The 18,091-nt window shown below is 48.9% G+C and overlaps 1 protein-coding gene across 2 annotated transcripts in view; it reads right to left on the bottom strand.

Moving 5' to 3' along the window:
• DMXL1 (Dmx like 1) overlaps nt 1-18,091 on the bottom strand; it is a 1,868,248-nt gene that overhangs the window by 387,942 nt on the left and 1,462,215 nt on the right. The gene's annotated exons all lie outside the window — the stretch shown is intronic.

Genomic DNA, 18,091 nt, shown 5'->3' with positions numbered 1-18,091 from the left:
AGAGGCTCTTATCACAACCATGATCAACCTGACATTTTAATGCTTGTTTAAGTTTTAAACTGGTCAATGGGCCATTCTCCGCCATAGTTCCCGCTTACCTGCGTCTGCTGCGGACTGCAGCAGTCTTAACTCCACTCTTAGACTCTGTGTGCCTTCCGCGCTTGCTCTCGATTTTATTCAGGGAGGTTGGGCTTACTTTCGTGGAGGAACTCAGGTAGTTGCGGTGTCAACCTCCACCTGCATACACCGCGCGCGATGTGGGTGCACTTAGAAGGGATCAAAGAGATGATTTCTCCGCAGTCTCCCCAATACGAATCAAGCGCCACCAGCGCCAAACAGCCGCACAACAGCCAGCGCCCTCTACCCCTGCCGGGCTCAACGCCGCGAGGGTGAACGCGGGTGCGTTTTGACTGCTCTTCAAGTCACGTGACGCTTCACGTGAGCTCCAACAAGCTCCGCCCCCTCCAGGGAACGAAGCAACGAGCTGCGAGAGTTCTGAGCAACTCGAGGTGGAGAGATTCGCCTTGCAGCCTCCAAAGCACTGGTTTCAGAAAAGTAACGTCTTCTGCACAATGACTATGAGGAGTGTGTAGGGAAGTCAGGCAGTAACCTTGTGCAACTGTTTCCAATGCCCAAGCATCTGAAGTAATAGTCTGTCAGATGTTGAGTTAACCTGCCTCCTACTGGTGTCTTGTGCAGTAAGACCTCAGAGGGGTTTTGGAGTGGCTGACGCAGATGCTGAAGAGAAGGCAGCACCTGCGGATGCGGACTTGGTGCCTTTGCTCCGTCCACCATGGGTGAATTGTCTCTGGCACATTTGAGTTGGCTGTCCTCTGCCTTTTACGAAACTGGAGTAAAAGCGAAAGGACCTACCCCTCCAGGGCGTACCTGTGGGGCAGTTTGGAGTTTGTCGAATTGCAGCTCCAAGGGATTTGGCCGCCACTTTGGAAGTTTGCAACTTCTCCAAATTGTCATCAGCTTTTTGACCAAATAGGTGCCGTCAAATGGCATATTCTGAAGTCTGGATTTCACATCAGGTGATAAGCCAGATTTCTGCAACCACACAAATCTGCGGATTGGCATACTAGTCGCCACGGCTCTGCTGAGTCGAGACCGGTTTGGAGGGACTCTCACATCACATCCCTCCCATCCTTGATAATGTTCAAGAAACTGTCTCTCTTCTTTCCTTCGGGGAGGTGGTCAGCTCCCATTGAAGCACACTCTCAAAGGGTGTGACTGAGTCTTGCCAGCGTGCAAGTGGCGTTAGCCGACGTAAGAGCCGTGCTGCATGCCAAGAAAACCTTCTTGGCCATGGCGTCAAATTTCTTGTCCTCGCGATCCTTCGGTATTGTGGGGTATGCCGATTGTCTGCCTGATCAAGTTGCAGCTTTGACTACTAGACTCTCTGGAGTCGGGTGTTTAGATAAATAAGCAGGGTCTGTAGCCGATGTCCTATATTTTGCAGAGAGTTTTTTTACTGACTGCAGGAATTACTTCTGGAGTCTCCCAATTTGTGGTTACTTTTTCTGCAAGGCTGTATGGAAGGGGACTATAGGGTCTTCTTGAGGTCCCTTTTCTAAAATGTCTGTTAGGTCATCTTGGTCAAAAGTGGGTGTGGGTGTCGTCCACCCCACGTAGTCCATTACCCTGTTCATAAGTAACCTGTAATGTCATTTTGCATGGTCACCAGGCTCCGGTTTACTAAAGTCTACCTCTGGAGAGGTATCAACACCACTGGCCTCCTGTAAGGACTCTTGCAGATCCTTTAGCCTGACCTCTTCTGGTATAAATTCTTCTGGTAGAGAAGGTCTTGTAGATTATAGATCAAAGGGCCTTTCTGAATCTGAGTCTTCCCCATCTTCATATATGGAAGATAAAGCCCTGAAATAATCAGAGCGTGGAAGAAGTGTGAAGCCCATCTCAAGTGATGAGGGGGCTATATTAGTCATCAGTGGCTGAGAAAGACTCAATCATTAAGGTAGACGTCATATCTCAATGTAATCATGAAAGGCGTTTATGTACTCGAGATTGGCCTCAATGTTGTTGAGGGATTTGGGATTTTCTTCGATGTCGTGGATGGGGTCGACACCGGTCTCGACATTCTCGAAGGAGAGACTGATGCCTCGGGTTCGAACGGCGTCGAAGGGGCACGAGGCGTCAGTAATTTCTCCTTCGACAAAGTCGTTGTTGGGGTCGATGACGCAGTTTTGGACTTCGAAGGTAAGGTTGACGTCTTATGCGCCGAAGAGGCTTTTTCTCTACCCGAGGGTTTATGACGCTCTCGCGGAGTATGTTTTGCCAAGGTCGACGACTCACGGCTTTATGTTTATCAGGTTTTTTACCCGGGGTATCGCCGCTAGGTATCTCCAAGGGGGGCAAGGCCGCGTTCTCAAAGACCCTTAACATTTTTAAACAAAATTCCTCCCACTGAGCCAGGGAGCTGAACTTAGTGGGGCAAGCAACTTTTTGTGGGGAACAGGAGGACGAAGATGAGGGCGATCTATGGTGTCTCTTCTTGTGTCTCGAAGCAGATGAGTGGAGTGATCCACTCTGAGACCTCAAACGGAAGTGCTTTCTTTTTTGACGAGGAGACGACAGTCTTGACTCGTCAGAGGTCAATTTTGAAGGGGTAACAGATTTTGCAGTCTTACCTTTCTCCAGCTTCCCCCTACGTTCCCTCAAGGCTTTCGCCGTCATAAAGACATTTTTCACTCTCTGAACACGGGTGCTCTGGGCCCAGGCACCATAGACAGATCCTGTGGGGATCAGTCAAAAAAATCTTTTTTCCACAATCTTGGCATTTTTTAAAGGCGGATCGGGGGCATCGATGCAGCGGACGAAGATGCCATTGTGGATTGAAGATTCAATGTTTTTTCTTCACGAAATTTCAAAGTTTTTGATTCACAGAGGAACCGAGGCTTACGAAGCGTGAGCAACGGACGCTGCTTGCATCTATTTATATCTATGATGACACTGATGCCGATACGGAGGCCTCTGAGGGACATCGACGTGCAGCGCCCTCTACTGAAAAAAAAATTCTGAGGCCAGCAAGCTGGAAATGAATATATCAAAGATAAGGAATACGTGGGAGTTCACAATCCATTCGAAATTCTATTACAGCGCGGATGCCATTTGTTCATATGGTATTATAAATGAATGTTCAGTTTTCGAAACATGTGATTCAATGCATACATTTGTAGTAGATCAAATTTTCAACAGGAAATAGAATAATCGCTATATGATTAATATACAGACTAGACAGAATTGTGTCAACGCCTTGTGAGCAGGACATATATAAAACACATACAAGTCCCATACAGCGTGCTGGGATCAAGTGAACAAATTCAGAAAGGACAAGGTTATATTGAACAAATAACGGTATTGACAGTGCTGACAAACACTGGAGTGGATATCGACACTAAAGTGTATTGATTGCTGGATTATTTTCCATAAAAAATTGATGGCCTTCATCAGGACAGAAGAGGGGTTTCAAAGGTCCCGTTTGTTTCTGTCAAAAATTAACCAAGGAGAATGTGTATGAGCAGGTGTAATCGTCTGGGTAAATATTTTAATAAAAGGCAATAGATGCTTGATTATTTCAAAAACAAAGACCTCCTCCATATGGAGAGGGGTGAATGTTTCATGGAAAAATGAAAAGGTGGGTGTGGACTGGTGATCATACCATGTCGCAAGTGATGGTGCCCGGATTCTGACCGAACACCGGGGATCAGTTCCATAAATTAATGCCTCTGTGTATAAATGAAAAGTGAATAACGCCCAGGGTGGCCAATCGATGCGGACAGTGGTGTTTTGTCCACAAATCAAAATGAAAAACCACCAGTTTCAAAAGGATTACCGATCATGCTCACTAGAGATTAAAAATACTGATTGATGGTGTTGCGGTCCATCACATCTTGAATGGGGAATACCGTGTGTTACCTCCTGCTGAAGGTGGTAGCCAAAAGGAGTTAATCATAATGCCTGATTGCGTGGAAAAGAGGCACGTTATAATAGATAACGGGCTATTGCGAACATGGTTTTACGGTTGTTAAAAAGATAATGATAGTGCCCGATTGCATGGAAAAAAGGCATGCTGTGATAGATAACATGATATCTATCATGATAGATAACATCTTACACGTACCATCACTTACAACATGGTACGATCAACAGTCCACAACCGCCTTTTCACTTTTCATTTTTCCACAAAACAACGCTCGATCGCAGTATGCGGTCCACATGGCTCACTAATGCTACACTGAATCACCAGTTGAACGACTGTCTTTTCAGTTGTATAGGGTCCCAGCAACCCTAGAACAATCATTTCTTTCTTTTCTTTATCCCAGTGAATTCTTGCTTGGTAATAATAAGAAAAACCTTCGCAATTAACTTGCAACCACGTTCTCACAGGTATTCAACAGTCCATCATGAAGACCACACCGTGCTGAACAACCCAAAACGGTAATACAATCAACATACTAGTCGGTTCATAATGGGGCGACAGGTACCACAGTGCTTTTTCTGTGTCTACTTCAAAACACAGGCAAGATCATTGTGCCTTTAAACTGTTCACTATTGAGGCATGTTTGTATTCCTAGAATATAGGTGTGACTACCGTCCATCTATGCAGATGCTCTTTAGCCCTCATTAATGTGCAAAGTGGCCATTTTCTCAAATTGGAAAATTCCATCCCATAATTCTTGTACACTGTTTTTTTCAAGGACCCCCCATCACTGATATCCTTAATAAGGATCAGCCTGCATAATCATGAACCTGTGCAGGCTTCAACACATTATAGCACAAACTGACAAAGACAAAGACTCATACGCACTACTAACCCTGGATGCCATAAAGGCGTTCGATTCCATATATTGGGAGTGGTTGGAGGCTGTACTCAAGGAATTCGGCTTCGGACCTGGGTTTATTAGATGGATCACAATACTATACACCAAGCCAAAAGCAAGGGTGAAATCCGCGAAACATGTGTCAGAGGCCTGGGACATACACAGAGGGACCAGACAGGGCTGCCCACTATCCCCAATGCTGTATATACTGGGACTGGAGCCCATAGCCATCTACTTCAGGAAGCAATTTTTCGACGCTGGCATAAGGCTGGGAGACGTGGATCACGTCATCTCACTCTACACAGATGACGTCCTCATATATGTCAGAAACCCACACCACAATGTGCCCACCATGCTCGAAGTTTTGGACAATTACTCTAGGGTCTCTGGAATCCAATTCAGCAAGTCGAAATCTTGCCTGTTCCCCCTAGCGGCCCTGAAACATGAGGACATAGAGGCACTCCCGGCAGACTACCTCATTCCGATACCTCGGAGTCCAAATAATGCACACCCCTGCACTGCTGCATGAACACAACACAAAGGCAGCACTTCCAGCTCTGCGTAAATCAATTAACTTTTGGGTGAAACTTCCCCTATCGATGATGGGAAGGGCTTCTATAGTCAAAATGATTGTTCTACCACGGTTCCTATATGGGTTCCAGAATATACACTACTACATCGACAAACCCCTTTTCCGACTGCTTCAGACATTAATAAAAGAGTTCCTATGGGGGAAAAACAGACACAGGATAGCGCTGTCGGCGTTAGTTCTACCATACAGCCAGGGCGGAATTCAACTTCCAAATCTGGAAAAATATTACCTGGCAGCCCAGCTCAGCTTTGTGACCAAATGGCTAGCCGACGAGCCCACATCTGAAACGCCCTTGCTGCAAGCCATGATCCTTCCGTTCCAATTAAAGGAACTGGTCTGGGTACCCTCACAACTATTGGGAAACGCACCCTGCTTAGTCGCCCTGGGGAAGAAAATCTGGCGCAGAACGAAAATGCGTACCCACTCACAGAACTCCTACGCACCAAAAGTACCACCGATTGCGGACCTCTGCACAACAGACCTGAAACAAATCAGACTATGGGAAAGAGAAAGGGTCTACACTTGGGGAGACCTCTACAAAGAGGGCACCTTCAGAGAGTTTGCCTCGCTACAAGAAAAAGAAGGCATCCACACAGGCCAATTCCTATGGTATCAAAGAGCCCGCACCACAGCACGACACAGATGGGACACATGGCCTGAAGAACCGGACACGGATCCATTCTTAACGCTGCTATACAACCTGGGGGAGAGAGGCAGACCAATATCCCAAATATACGGTCACTTGAGTGATACACCCAACCCACGGAGCATGGAAATGAAAAATAAATGGGAAACGGACATAGGCAGAGAAATGACGGAGGGGGCGTGGAACAGAGCGCTCACATTCCCCAAAGAGGTGTCAAGAAACCACTGATTCCGACAGATACAGATGAACGTACTGCACCAAACTTACCTAACCCCAAACCGAATAGCCAAATTCAACAAGCAAGCACAACCAAACTGTACTTGATGCATGGGGGAAAAAACGATCTGATCCATATGCTGTGGGAATGCCCCAAAACAAGGCCACCGTGGGACAAAGTAAAACAGACGTGCGAGAAAGCAGGCATGACCAAATATAAATGGACACCCGAGGAGTGCCTATTAGGAACTTACCCCAGATTAGCCAAGCTAAAGCACACGGTAAGACTCATGGACATAACGTGCATACTGGCCAAAAGAACCATTGCCATGTCTTGGAAAAAATCTGCGGGACCACAATACAAAATATGGCACAGCGAAACGGAACAGTGGGTGTTAGCTGAGACCAAAGCTTGGGAGGAATGCATCGCCAGGTCCACTGATGACTCTAGCAGGGCGCTCGAGGCATGGAAAGAACTCACCAGACATATATTCCACCCCTCTGATGACAAGCCCCCATGAACCAAAGACCTCAAACTAAGCATACCCGTAGGACAAACAAGGACAATCCAGGTGAAGCCACCGAAGATAATGCTGGCCCCTTGGAGACACCCCCCAACCACTTTGTACCGCCGGAGCGCTCCCCTGCCACCCACCAGCTCATCGCACAACTGTCATTCATTGCACCTTTTACATCCTTCTGGTATCATTCTTTTTTTTCTGCAGATACACCGTCGACAACCCCACCTTATGATTGCTGTGCCAGTGACACAAGGTCTGTGTATCCTGGGAAAGTGGCAGGAACCTTGGGTTGCCTGGTTTTGAATGTAAAGCAGTGTAGTGGTGTTGTCTGTCTGGATTCTGATGGCTTTCCCAGAGACTACAGGGAGGAAGGCTTTCAGTGCTAGCCAGATTGGCTTCATCTCCAACACACTGACGTGCCATGATGATTTCCTCTGCTGGCCACTGTTCCGCAACATGAAGACGTTCCAGGTGCACACCTCAACCCGACCATTGTGTCCGACACCTGCGACAGCCGACGCGCCTTCTACTGCAATGGTAGTCACTTGGCTAGGTTGGGGGTGTGGGTCCACCAGGATAGGGCATGTTTTATCACATCGTTCACATGGATAATATTCTCCTACTGTCGGTGTAGCGGACACCTCTAGAGGTACAGCTGCTCCAGCAACAGGCACATCAGAAATCTGCAGATCAGGATTAGCATGATGCAGGCAGGAGCCTCTTGAACACCTTAACAGGCACATGTTTCTCTTGCCTAAACTGAGTCACCACCGACCTCATCGAGCTTAACCTTGGATTGGATGGCCTGACCAGGCCACCTTTCATATCGAAGAGGGCCCCTCCAGGAACTTTATCTTGTCCATTGGATAAAACATGACCTTCTCCTAGTTTACCATGAATCCCGTCCGTTGCAGCAGGCCAACATGGTACACATGGATCCTCCGTTGCCCCTTCAATGGCTGAGAAGAATTATCATTGATGCAAGGGTAAATGTGGACACCCACCTTCCACAGATTTGCTGGCACCAGCAGCAGACACTTGGTAAAGACCCTGGACACTGACCTCCGTCCGAATGGAAGAACTATAAATTGGCACTGCACTCCCACAACTCGAACCACAGAAATCTTCTGATTGGCGATGAATATAAATGTCTCAGGTCTAAAGTGCAGAGGAAGTTCCCCTTCTGGATCAGTGGGATGGGCTTCTGCAATGTAACCATGTATTTTATTTGGGTTTTATATAGCGCTTTGAGCCAAAGCGCTGTACATAAGGTCATAAAAACAGTACAATACAAGTGAGAATTAATAAAAGAAGTCTGCCAGAGTGAAATAGATAAGACTTCAAGGAGTAATGAAATAAAGAATAAACAGAGATAGAGCAAAGAGAAAAAGGGAGCGTGTTCCAATGCAAAGGTGCCAGCAAAGAGAATGAACGAAAACGTGACGGAGCAGATTGAGGACAAGGGACGACAAGACGAATTTCAGAGCAGCAGATGAGAGCGAGAAGGGGTATAAAATTAAACCAAAGATGAAAGATAATCGGGTTCAAGACCATAAAGAGATTTGAAGACAAGACAAAAAGTTGAATTTACTTCGGGGCTGGAATGAGAGCCAGCCAAGAGAGAGAAGAAATAGAATCATGAGGAGCACGAAGAAAAAGTAGACGGATAGAAGAATTGAAAATAGATTTCAGAGAAGCAAGAGGGTAAGAGGAAAGCAAAGAGAGCAGTGGCATATTAGAAAAGTCGGGGAAAAAAATTAGGGACGATATCAAGAGTTTAGTAGGCAGATGTACTTGTTCAGGCATGCAGATCCACAAAGGGCCAATAACGAAGACCTTGGAGTAGATACCTCAGCCCCGTTGGGGTCTACCTCGATTTCACTGTTTAGCAGCATCTGCTCCACTTCCACCATTAGTTGAGCCCAGTGTGCTCTGGGGCTCTTCTCCCCCACGGTGGTGTACTAGGAGGTTTTTGATCTAATTCGAGAGTATCGCCATTCGCCACATCGGCATGGACCCATTTGTCAGATGTTATTGACCGCCACAATGTCAAATGGCTTGAGACCTTTCCTCTCACTGAGGTGCTCAGCGTGTGAGGGGCTGGTGAAAAGTCAGGCCTACTTGTTGGTCTGCGGGTGGCCCCTTAAACCCTGGTTTCCTCCTCTGCAGGCTCTCTGCAGCAAACTAAAAAACTCTGTCCCCGCTGAGTCGGATGGTGCTTGAACCTCTCCATTGCTGCCTGGTTCATACTATTGAAGGATGACAATGATGACCAGCCCCAACCTCTTTATGGCCCCACTGATGAAAGATGGCTAGATGACAATACCCCCCCACAGCTCTGGCCACCTTAGTATTGCACGAGGTGAACGCCTCATCGCTGCTCTTCCCAAACATCTGTGTGCCATCAAACAGGAGGTCCAGAATCTTCGTACCACTGAGCTGAGTTCTATGGGCTTCAGACGGGACTCTTCCCCTGAGCACCACCCCGCTATTCATCCCACCAAAGTTGGAATCCACTGAATCCAGGGTGTCCCTCATGACAGTTTCTGAGCTCTGTAACCCATCCTGCACCAGATCTTTGCCTCCCGCTGCTTATTCTCAGGGAGGAACTAGAAGGGAGTCGGTACCTTGCACCAAACATCCCTCTTGTAACAGGCAAGGACAGATGTGGTGTTAGATGCCTGCACCGCCAGCCCAAGACTGGATGAGTTTAATTCCCGCTGCATCCATATTGTGGGACTCCTTCTCAGGGGAAGCTCGAGTAAGCCCCCAGTGTAGCTGACTTGTGCCCGACCCCAGTTGCCTTGGTACAATCAGGTTGTGGCTGGTACCTGAATCACACCAGAGGATGAGCGTGGGAGCCTGTACTTCTTGTCGACCCAGCCCGCAGTTGCCTGTGCCAATGCTGGTGCCTTGAAGACTTGCTGTCCCAATATCCAAAACTTCCTCATGATGGGGACCAAGAGAGAAATTAACAGGACAAATCGAGCATGGCAGTTAGCACTCCACTTCTTCCTCTTTCCCTGCACATTCAGGATGCAGGTGTATAACCCCACAGGACATCAAGTTGTGAAAGGCCAAGTGGTCATCTGGTGGAGCCTGGGCTAGACACTCGCGTTTGGGTGTCTCCTTTAGTGTTGTGACCTCCCTTTAAGAGCCTCCTCATCAATTGTCGATGATGTGGCTGCCTCCCTGAGTCTCTCCAGGCCAGAACGACCCCTTAAATCTCTCAGGAGCCAATACAATGGAGACAAGCAATGGTTTCTCTTAGACACTGATCACTGACCACAGGAGCAAGACAAACTATGGGACATTGATCTGCATTTGTCATTGGCCATTGATAAATGATGGGAATCTCTCCATAATGGGCTTTAATGATGATATTGCCACCAATGACTAAGAACACTGACTGCAACAACACATCATATGCTGGCACAGTCAACAAGGGCACCTCACACACCAACGCTGATGAAGCCTCTATAACCAGAGAAGGTGGTACCCCCGACAATGGAAAGGTAAACTGTCTCCTTTGTTCTAACCACAGCTAGGTTCTGAAACTGACTTGGGGAAATAGACCCTTCTGAGAACCGATGGCTACTGGCCTGGGCTTTCCCTCCCAGCCACACCTTCTCCCCTACAGAGCCCTCTACGCTTCTTTTTCTCATTTTCAAGCACATTCCCACATCTGGACCTGTGAAGCAAGGCCAAGAGTCTCATCTGCATGCCAGTCTTGATCCTTGAAGAAAGCCCCAGGCACAGTTCACAGGCCTTATCCTGGGGGTGGTGACAGTATATGGAGTGTTTGTAAGGGGCCTCTTGCTCAATGTGCTTTCAGCAGCACTAGTGGAACAAATGGCATCTTGTCCATTCCTTCCTGGCAAGCCATAAAGTCACAGAGCCAGGGCAGTTTCATCTGCAGCAGATCACAGAGCCATGACACACTCTGGAAGTCATAATATACCATTTTGGAGAAATACAACTCTCAATACAGCAGCAAAGAGCAAATAAAATTCTCTCCTAGGGGATCTTTCTCCAACGGGTGGAATCTGAAGGTGAAACTGTAATTTGTTGAATGTGGGCTGGCAGCACTTGGTTTGACACAATGGCCGGGCTGTGAATGAGCTCTTAAAAGGAGCAGAAGTCTGCCAACACTGGTAGGTTGTAAAATAAATTAATTTAAGCTGAATGAGATTTCCATCGGTTTCCAGTCTGCTGGTGTGAATATTCAAAAGCATGTTCTTCTCTAAAAGACACAATACTGGGAATGTAAATCTATACCAAACAAAAAGAACGTATAATGGATACTTTATGAACCTCCACAGGATCCAAGTTGTATTACTAAAATCCTAATTAAAGGGTGTTTCTTGAAAGATGGTTGGTGTTCTGTTTGTAAAATGTGTGTACTTCACTGGGATAACACTTTGGGGTTACAACAGGCTCTACCCACAGTAATAAGTATATAGCAGTGCAGCAGTTGTTTAGTGGTGAAACACACGTCTTAAGGTGTTTACAAAAATAAAATGTCCATCTATGATATTCAGTTCCAGAGATGTTTAGTGCTGCAAAAAAGTGAGCCCTGCCTTCAGTTAGAACTTGATGAAACTCCAGTCGTATCCCCAGTGCAGGCTTTAAATATATTTTAGTGGTGTATAGAGTGAACACCCGCTAACGAGGAATTGAGAGCCCCTGGTTTTCTTTCTTTTTTTTTTTTTTTATAACAATTTTTATTATTTTAAACAAACAACATTACAACCTTTTAGGACGTTCATACTCAGTATCAAAGCATTGTATTACACAGTGTTATTTTCTGTCCTCCCCCCCCTCCCTCCCCTTGAACTCGAGCCGTCTCCTCTGCACCATCTACATAAGCATCTCCAGGAATCCCAGTGCTTGTCGCCTCAACTGAGTCTTCTGTTTCGTGATTGACCTGGTGGGGATTTGCCATTGAGACCACCAGTTGCCTCCAGGCTATCAGGGGGCCCACTTCCTCCTCTCCCCCCCCCCTGGTGACAGCTTCAAACCATACCACAGTTTCTGCTTCTGCCCATCCCAGGAGGTCCGCCCACCATTTCTCTACTCTAGGCTTATGGGCCCCTTTCCAGCACATTGCGATTCTGCGCTTGGCCAAAACACAGGCCAGGTCTTACATTTTACTGATATGCTCTGAATTACGTGGGCTGGGAAAGCTCCCAAGCATGCATGCCCACGCAGACCTCACATCTAGCACCACTCCCCTGCAAGCCAATCTAGTCCTTAATTCTTCCCAAAATTTCTGTATTTCAGGGCAAGCCCAGAACATATGCAGCATCCCTGCTTCCTCCTACCCGCACCTGGGGCATTTCTGTCTAGCCAGGCCTCCAAACCTGGCTATTCTTTGGGGGGTTAAATAAGCTCGGTGGGTGAAGTACAGTTGGATCTGCTGGAGCCTCGCATTCCGGGACACCTTTTTGTGGTATCTTTGGGCCCTGTCGCACTGTCCCTCTGTCATAGGTTCTCCCACCTCCCTCTCCCAGTCTTCCCTCAGTTGGAGCAGCTCTTTCCCTGCCTTCGCACTCAGGAGCTCATATATCCTAGATATCTCGTGTCCACCTTCGGAGACATCATACATCATTTCCAAGGTGGCATCAGGTTCTTACGTTAACAGTCTCAGGCCACCTCTCCCTCACCCGTTTAATGAGCCTAGTATGAGTAATATATTGGCCTCCATGCACCCCAGTCTCCTCCTGCAGTCTCTGGAATTCCACCGCTTCCCCATCCCGCCATATATCCCCAAGGGTAGCCAGGCCCACCGGTTCCCAATATTTATGGACCCCCTTAAGCAGTTGGGAGTCTGCCCCACATAACGCCGCCAGCAGGACCTGCCGAGAGTGTGGATCTGGGTTGCCCACAATTCTCCATGCTCTGTGCCAGACCTCCCAGCCCAGCATCAACAGTCTCCCCAACTCCGCCACTTTTGTTCTATGCAACTACACTGTCATTTAGGAAGTAAGGGGCAGTATCATCACGCAAAAGCCTGGCTTCCGCAGAGTCCTCCGCAGATAACCACCTAGCCACATACGACAGCTGTCCCGCCAGGTAGTACAATTCGAAATTCGGCAGGTTTATGCCCCCCTTATCACAAGTGTTCTGTAGTTTCCACAGGGCCACCCTATTCCTGGAGTTGCCCCATAGGAAGCCCCTGCACATGCCATGAAGTCTCACAAAAAAACGTCTAGGGATCAGATACGGGACATTCCCAAAAAAGTGCAAAAGTCTGGGCAGAACCACCATTTTGAGCAGAGCTGCTCTTCCCATCATGGCTAGGGGCAGTCGAGACCAGAACACCATGCTATTCTGTATACCCTAAACTGCTTTCTCTGTATTTTGTTTCTGCTCCATCTCTGTCTTATGGTAAATGTTTACGCCCAGATACCTGAATGTCATGGGTTGCCAGGGTATCTGCAGGATGGGTAGTCTCTCCAATGGGGTGTTCCCGTACCTGCCCAAGGGGAACAGACTGAACTTCACGGGGTTCACCGATATGCCCGAGAGGGTGGCATAATGATCCATCACCTCCAACACATACCGCAGGTTCTCCTCAGGGTAGCGCAACTAGAGGAGCAGATCATCTGCATACAATGATATCAGGTGCGTGCCTCCTGTTTGGATCCCAACCTCCCTGTATTGTTGCCGCAGGCATATCTCCAGCGGCTCTAATGCCAAGATATATAGCATGGGCGAACAGGGACATCCCTGTCTGGTTCCCCTGCTGAGCTGCCATTTATCAGAAATTATGGTTCCTGTTTTAACTCTCGCACTCGGGGAACTATATAGCATCTGGACCCATCTGACATATCCTGGCCCCATCCCATAACCCTTCAGGGTCGCTTTCAACCATGGCCACCGCACTGAATCAAATGCTTTAACCGCGTCCAATGACACGATAGCCAGCTCACCCGGGTCTCCCTCGGTCTGATCAATGATATGGTGCAGCCTCCTATGGTTGTCTGTAATATTTCTACCGGGGATATAACCTGTTTGATCCGGGTGTATCAGTTTGCCAATTACCCTCTTTAATCTGTTGGCCAGCACTGCCGTGAGTATCTTACCGTCTTGATTAAGCATAGACAAGGGCCTATAAGACCCACAGTCCACGTCTGGCTTGCCTGGTTTCAGAAGCGGGATGATCACTGCCTCACTGAGAGATACCGGCAGTTCCCCCTGCTCGTAGGCTTCATTAAGCATGGCAAGCAGCGGCTGGAGTAACACCTGCTTATATGTTTTATAAAATTCACTGGGTAACCCATCCGACCCAGGCGCCTTACATGTAGGCAGGTGCTGGATCACCATCTCCAATTCGTCTGAGGTGATGGGGGCGTCTAAATCAGCACGTTCCAGGTCATCTAAGGTGGGCAGCCCTATGTCCTCTTTTGTTTCTTGTATTTCTTGACTCATTTCCTCGCCTGCATCCTCATATAGTCGTCTGTAATATTTGAAGAACTCCATGTTTACCCCTTCCTGGGTATTACAGATTTGGCCTTCCGCGTCCTTGACCTCTCTGATCACCGGACGTGGGGTCTCATTTCTGTACAACCAGGCCAGTAATCTACCCAGCTTATCCCCCCCTGCATGTATCCTCTGTGTGTTTCTTGTAATTTAGTCTGCATAATCTATCCCAGAGTTCACTACAAGTTATCTGTAAGTCTCTAATCTTGGTAATGTCCTCACGGGTGGTCCCCCCCTTTGTATCAGACCTTCTAGCTATCTTTCTGTTTCTTGCAGTTCCCGTTCAATACCCCCCTGGACACCCTTAGATTTTGATATAGCTACCCCACGCACCACCACCTTAAATGCTTCCCACACTGTTCCCTCAGAGTGTACACTGCCGGTGTTAATTTCAAAATATTCTTCAATTGCTTCCCTCAAGTCCTCTCGAAATCCTGCGTCCTGTAAGGCCTCAGTTCTGAGCCTCCATGTCGGGATTCGCGCTCTGGGGGATTGATGTTGCCACTCAACAACCAAAGGCGAGTGGTCGGATAACACCCGGGCTCTGTATTCCGCGCTCACCATTTCCCCAACCATCTCAGCAGCGGCAAACACATAATCCAGCCTCGTATGCAGGTTCCGTGGTGCTGCGTAATGCGAGCAAAGCCTATCCACTGGGTGCAGTCGTCTCCACACGTCCCATAGACCTAGGTCTGTCAACAGCATCGCCAGTGACCTGGCTGCCGGTGCCGGTTTTTCTAATTTGTCATCTGACCGGTCTATCTTGGGGTTCAAGGTGCAATTGAAGTCTCCTCCCCACACCGTTGCGCCACCCACCAGGGGGCTAATTTTGCCGTATAGGGACCTAAAATATGTTGCCGTATCATGGTTAGGGGCATACAAGTTTATGATATTTACTTCTCTATTTTCCAGATGTCCCATCACCACCACCAACCTGCCCTCTGAGTCTGTCGTAGAACTAAGCAGCTGAAATGGCACGTGCAGTGCTATCCATGTAATCACCCCTCTTGCATATGCGGAGTATGTGGCCCCCATGACATTACCCCTCCATTTTCTCTTGACCACCTCTAACTTCTCCTTTGTGAGGTGGGTCTCCTGCAGCAGAGCTATATCAATCCGCATCCTCTTTAAGTACATCATCACCTTATTGCGTTTTAGGTAACTGTTGAGGCCCCGCACATTCCAGGTCTCAATTCTGAGATTACTCGATGCCATTGGCTTGATAGATGCAGTACAGATCCCACTTCCGTCTCAGTCTACCTAGGCTCGTTCCCCAGTTCAAGTTTTCTAAAACTACAAAAACTACAAACTTCCCATCCCTCCTCCCCCCGCTACCCGTTCCCCAACTTCAACAAACTACAGCACACAACCCTCTCCCTCCCCCCTCCTCGCCCTACCCCAAAAAATGCCCAGCTCCATCCCTGGATCTCAGGCTCCCCCACGTTTGGGCCTACCCTGGAACCCCAGGCCAAGACCCCAGCAAGGTGTCACCACACTATTGGCGACCTAACTAATTCCTATATGGGGGTGTAAAGACTAGCTCTGCCAGGCTCCATAGTGAAACAATAGTCACAGTGCACTTATTTCGTTTTCTATTCCAATCTAGTTCTGCTGGCCAGTAGGCCGCATCAATGCCTATAGTCAAGTCCCATAGTCCCAAGCCCCACCTCCATCTGGCGTTCCCACTGCACATTACTTATCTCTTCCATCTCCTCCTTTCGTCTGGGTGTCCGACTCCTGGGGGCAGCCCAGCGTGTCGAGCCATCCCATGGCATCCTCCGGAGTTTCAAAAAAGAAGGTTTCGTTTTTGTGTAGGACTTTCCTCAATCTCCTCTTGACAGCCCCAAAGTTCATACGGCTCCGCTGCACCATCAGGGTATAGTCCAGGTAGGCCGTTGTGTGCCACCCCCTTTTGAATTGTTCCTCCTTTATGGAAGTTCTCCAGTATCCTTTCTCGATCTCGGTAGTTAAGGATTTTAGCGATCACCGGCCTAGGTGGGCCACCCGGCGGTGGCTTCCTCATCAAGGCCCTATGCGCCCTTTCTACCGCAAACCCTTGAGACAAAGCCCCTCCGGGTATCTCCTGCAGCAGCATGGATTCAATAAATTCCGCGGGGTTGTGGCCTTCTGCACCCTCCGGCAGGCCCACAATGCGGATGTTATTTCGTCGGGCACGTCCTTCCGTTTCCTCCGCTCTGTTCTCCAGATTGCCCACTAGGGCGTGTAGCTCTGTTTTATGTGAAGCGCAATCTGCCGTATTCGGGCTCACCTCTTTCTCGAGGTTCTCAGTGCACTCCGCCAGTGACCTTACGTCCTGCCGTAGAAGGCTCACCTCTTCCTGCACCTCTCCGACCTTGCGGTCCAGTGCCGTTTTCAAATCAGCCATGGTCAGTTCAAGCTTGGTCTCCCACGCCAGCTTCAGATCTGCGATTGCGGCTAGGACCTCTTGGTTCGTGCCCCTGACAGCCATGCTGCCTGCTGGGGGCCTGTCCTTGCTCCTGGCACCTTCCGGATTGGGCGGTGTCCTGGCGCATTCATCTAACGTAAGCTGCTTCCCTTTGAGCCTCAGAGGTTTGTTGAACATGGCTCCACAGTTATAGGTCGTGCATCGGGTTCACCCCTTGTGACATGCAGTTCTTGCGGGGGCGACCCGTTGCAGTCTGTTGCCTTCAAGGGGGCTGCCTCAAAAGTGTTCCAGGTCCAGTCTTTATTCACTGCAGTGGATCGTGTGCTTACACGTGATCATATGGGTCCTCATTTCGCTCCCTCTATGCGTTTGCTGGGGTGGCCTATGGTTCTCGTCCGGAGCACCGGCGAGTGACCGCCACCATTTAAGGCTCTGATTTCAGCTGCTCGGCCACACCCTTTGGCCCTGCCATCTCCAGCAGCACCCTGGATCCACCCACCACTGGGCCTGCTGGCCGACCAGCGCGCCTCTCTTTATTTCGGGCAGGGGGGACTCACTCCTGGTCCCAGTGTCGTCGGTGTCTTCCACGTTTGGGAGCCCCCACACTGCAGCGGCTCGACCGGCCTCCCCCTCAACCAGTCCTGGGAGGCTCACAGTGATGCATCAGTCTGCTCCTTCCCTTCTTTACTGCTGTTGAGGCAGTACTAGTATGCTAGTGGTGGTCATGTACTTTATCAGATCGCCTCTGGAAGTGCCTTGGTTATGCCAGGAAATGTCATGCCTCAATGTTGTGTGCTGTCTAGGTCCCCTTTGGAATCTGTCATGCACATTGCTGTCACTTTTACAATATTCGGCGTGGCTCGGGCATCTCGCTCCTCGTCTGGGGGTTGCCTCGCATCAGCATCAGCTGTTCGAGGAGCCGATGCACTTCTTTTGGCCTCAGAACTTCTACCATAGTATCCTGTGGCTCCAACGCAGTAGAGCCTCTTCGTTACAACATGTGTGCGCACAGAACACCAGCTGTTCGCTTCCCCTTTCGGGCTCCCTCTCAGCGCCGCCGTGCAACCCCCCAGAACACTCGGGTCGCAGCTGGCAAGTATGTACCCCGGCTGCCTCTCTCGTAATCCTACTGATGAACACTGCTGGGTAGGAATCACTTTTTTTTCCCTCGCAAGCATGGATGTCACTGCCTTTGTTGTTTCCATGGGCTACGCGCCCATCGGAAACATAGTATCCGCTGGGCACCTCTCCGGTTTCCCAATTATCGTTCCGCTTCGTGGCAGCTCTGTCACCATCCAGTTTGTGCGAGCTGGTGTCGTTGTTTCCACTCGCCGCCGTTGCAGCGGCTCGCGGGCTGCTGCTGCACACCAGGGGAACTTC

Source organism: Ambystoma mexicanum, chromosome 6p (genome assembly GCF_040938575.1).
Source record: "Ambystoma mexicanum isolate Mex_15411 chromosome 6p, UKY_AmexF1_1, whole genome shotgun sequence".
Lineage (NCBI taxonomy): Eukaryota > Metazoa > Chordata > Amphibia > Caudata > Ambystomatidae > Ambystoma > Ambystoma mexicanum.
Note: the sequence above shows the minus strand (reverse complement) of the source record. Positions and strands in the feature narration are given on the sequence as shown.